Raw genomic sequence first — 3,914 nt, 5'->3', positions numbered from 1 at the left:
AGACGATCTGGATACTCATCATTGTATTACTTGTTGTGTCCACTTGCACATTAACACCTACAGCAATACGCATCAAAACTCGTATGAAAGCATCCTAACTAAATCCCCTTGCTAGAAGTTCTTCACTACCAATATCTTGAGTTAAAGTTGTTTGGTAGCTCTTGTGCATTTACACCATTCTTTACAGTGAGTGCTTAAAATGCTAGTTCCCTACACTATAGTCCTACAATCAAATTTTTAGCCACAATAGTTGCATTTGCACTTGCCATAGTTATTTGAAAATTGAGTAGAATGCTACCATACCACTGATCTTGTTGCCATCTTTTTCCTTGGTTTTTATTATGGTGGTTTTGATGATGAAGCCCTTTTCCTCTTCGTTCCACTAGTGACTTCTATTGGTGAATCATTTTCAACTTATTGTTCAACTTTACGATTGGACACATTCAGTTTAGATTCAATGTTGTCTTGAACTCTTGAAAAAGATGACATTTGAAAAAAGTTAAATAAAGAAAATAAGCAATCTTGATTCATTCAAATACTAAGAAATTTCTTAAAAAAATAAAAATTTCGAATTGAGATTACTTAACAGAAAGTATTCATTAAGGCTTAAGCTATATTTTTTTTCAATTCATTTCAACATTATAATTTGGTTGATTTGAATATAGTGCCAATAACATAATAGACTTGAAATTCAGTTTAGTTGTCATAATTTTATACTAATTGAGTATCAATTCATTGATTCAAATTATGCATCAATGACAAGAAATGAAATTAACAAACCAATACAACATTGTTTAAACTAACAAATAAAATTAACAAAAATAAAGAAACGAGCAAAGAGTGTTTAATTAAATGAAAAGTGGCATTAACATGGGAAATGTGGTAAATACAAAAATAATCTTAATTTGATGATGAAACTAAAGTACCATTTGTGAATAAGACTCTAAGATTTGACAAAGCCAAAATTCATTTCAGCACCATAATTTTTGTTAATTTCATTTCTTGTCATTGATGCTTAAATAGTCTAAAATTCTTTATATTAACAAAGTGAATAAATGCATCAACCTTGTTACAATCTCATAATATACAAGCCAATCAATGTATCAACTATTCATATGCAATTTCAGTAGTAACAACATCATGACGGAAATCAAGTCAAATAAATTATATGAATGCTGAATGGAAGAAAAAAAATTAAAATATTTGTTGCAAAATCTATAAAATTTAAATATTAAATTATAAGTTAAAATATAAATCACCTTATAGACTAGCATGCAGGACCTTGTTATGAAACCATATGACATAACCATCTAAAGATTTGCCTTTCTTTTGTACTATTTTAGATATAAGTGAGAAACTCCATTATTCTTTTCTTGCATTTCGAAATTGGTGAGAAAGCCCCACTATAGTTGTTCCCATGACAAGCCAATCTCAATAGAGAGATTATTAAACCACACTTTAGTTATATCCTTCAAAGTATAAAGGAAGATGTGACGGATGGCATGAATATTGATGCCTTTAATGGTCATTTGACCTTTATAAAGGTTTTTAGCGGGATTGGTGTGGCCTTCAGGATGTGATTTGGGGCATATTAAAACTGGTGGGAATAATAGTGCCAGTGATTTTCTGCGACGATCTCATTTCTTTTTACAATCCTATCTACCTTTTCACAAAAGTGGTAGAGTTCAACAATCACAACATAATTGAATAACCTATTCTCATCTAATTTTTCCTCCCCATGGTAGTGTTGAGCATTCAACTTGTTATGGAGATCAATAATGAAGAATGAGGTTAGTTTTTTGGGTTGTCTCCTAATGTTACGACTAGTGTTGGTGGATCTAGCATTCCTATTTTGTATGAGTTTCAATTTTGACTGAGTTGCGGGGACTTTGGTTGGCCTCGCCCTAGTGGATAGAACAATTAGAATCGTCCCAGCAAGTAGTGGAGTAATGCCATATCTTGTATTGACATAACAATTAGTCACTGTTAGGTTGCATAAAGGTATGAGATGTCCAACATGCGATAGCTGAGGATGGATGAGAATTCTGCTCAGTACCATAGCATATGCTATAGCAAATGAACTTGATATGAACTAAACAGTCAGCCCCATTAAGAGAGTTTAATCACTCAACTACCACATGTGCATTGATTTAACTTTGTGTTTAACGTGAAAATTTTGTTTTATTGTCTTTGCATTTTATGTTGATGCGTTGTTATTTTTATGAGTTAATTGATCTTTTTAATCCTCTTTAGTTGATTTAGAAAAGAGATTGCATTGTTGAGATTGATGTAGCAACTCTAGTAGCATCAATCCCTGTGGAGACCGATCTTGATTACTCATCACTTTATTACTTGTTGTGTATACTTGCACATTGACTCCAATAGCAATTGAGTTAAAATCAACAACAAGTTTTTGGGGCTGTTGTCAGGAATTGATTGTTTATTTTTTAGTTGTGAAACTACTTTTGACAGTGCCAATCTTGGAATTTATTTTGATTATTTACTTGATGGACATGTGACCACTGCATGCGCAAATATAGACTTGTTGAATTTCAATTAGATCCAGAGATTGAAAGGACCGCTAGGAGATTGAGAAGAGAACAAAGAAATTCAAAAGTTGCTGTAACAATGAATAATTTGCAAGATTTGGGAAACTTAGATCCTCACGGACCGATACAACCTGTCAATGCTCAAGAAGGTCAAAATGGGCAAATTAACCAAATACAACCAGAGAACAACAATATAATTTATATGGCAAATGACAGAAACAGAGCTATTAGGGTTTATGTTGTGTTAACTCCTCAAGTTGTACACCTTGGAATAGTCAGACCTGAAGTGGAAGCTACCAACTTTGAACTCAGACCAGTGATGTTTCAGATGTTGCAGACAGTAGGGCAATTTAACCGACTACCATCTGAAGATCCTCATCTCCATCTCAAGCTATTTTTGGAGGTGAATGATGTTTTAAAATTGCTGGAGCATCACAGGAAGTATTGAGACTTAGACTTTTTCCTTACTCTCTGAGAGATCGAGCAAGAGCATGGTTGAACTCTTTACCACCAGACTCCATCACAATATGGAATGACTTAACTAACAAGTTTTTGATGAAATATTTCCCACCAACCAAGAATGCAAAATTACGGAATGAACTCACCTCTTTTCATTAAATTGAAGATGAAAGTTTGTATGAGGCTTGAGAAATTAAGGAATTGTTAAGGAGATGCCCTCATCATAGTATTCCTTGCTGCATACAGCTAGAAACCTTCTATAATATGTTGAATCCAAGTACTAGATTGATGGTCAATGCATCAGTAAATGGGGCGTTACTATCTAAATCTTATAATGAAGCATATGAAATTTTAGAGAGAATTGCTAATAACAATTATCAATGGCCATCAACTAGACAAACTACATCAAGAGAAGTAGCAGGAATACACAATGTAGATGCATTTATAGCACTATCAGCTCAAGTAACATCATTGACCAATATGGTAAAAGTTATGACCTCTGCTCCAGCAACTGTTAATCAAGCTGCTAAGATTTCTTGCGTGTACTGTGGAGAGGGGCATTTATTTGAAAATTGCCATGGGAATCCAACATCAGCGAATTATGTGGGTAACTTCAACCGACAGAACCAGAACAATCCATATTCTAGCACTTACAACCTTGGATGGAAGCAACACCCAAATTTTTCATGGAGCAACCAGAATCAACCTGCTGCAACACCCAGTAGATAGAACAGGTCTGCTCAACCACCTGGTTTTCATCAGTAAAATCAAGGGCAAGAAAACATCAATAATGATCAACTCAATTCCTTAGAAACTCTTATTAAGGAATACATTGTGAAGAATGAAGCAATTGTGCAAAGTCAAGTTGTATATTTCAGAAACCTTGAAAACCAAATTGGACAGCTT

At 33.8% G+C, this 3,914-nt stretch overlaps 1 non-coding gene across 1 annotated transcript; it reads right to left on the bottom strand.

The window, feature by feature from the left end:
- Window positions 1-3,133: 3,133 nt before the first annotated feature.
- LOC112096543 lies at window positions 3,134-3,238 on the bottom strand. Its single transcript, XR_002904445.1, has one exon. It is a non-coding gene; the product is annotated as a small nucleolar RNA R71 (small nucleolar RNA).
- Between the last annotated feature and the right edge of the window lie 676 nt (window positions 3,239-3,914).

The sequence above is a fragment of the Citrus clementina genome, unplaced genomic scaffold (assembly GCF_000493195.1).
Source record: "Citrus clementina cultivar Clemenules unplaced genomic scaffold, Citrus_clementina_v1.0 scaffold_8, whole genome shotgun sequence".
NCBI classification, from domain to species: Eukaryota; Viridiplantae; Streptophyta; class Magnoliopsida; order Sapindales; family Rutaceae; genus Citrus; species Citrus x clementina.
The sequence above is the reverse complement of the archived record's forward strand: the minus strand, read 5'-3'. Positions and strand labels throughout refer to the sequence as shown.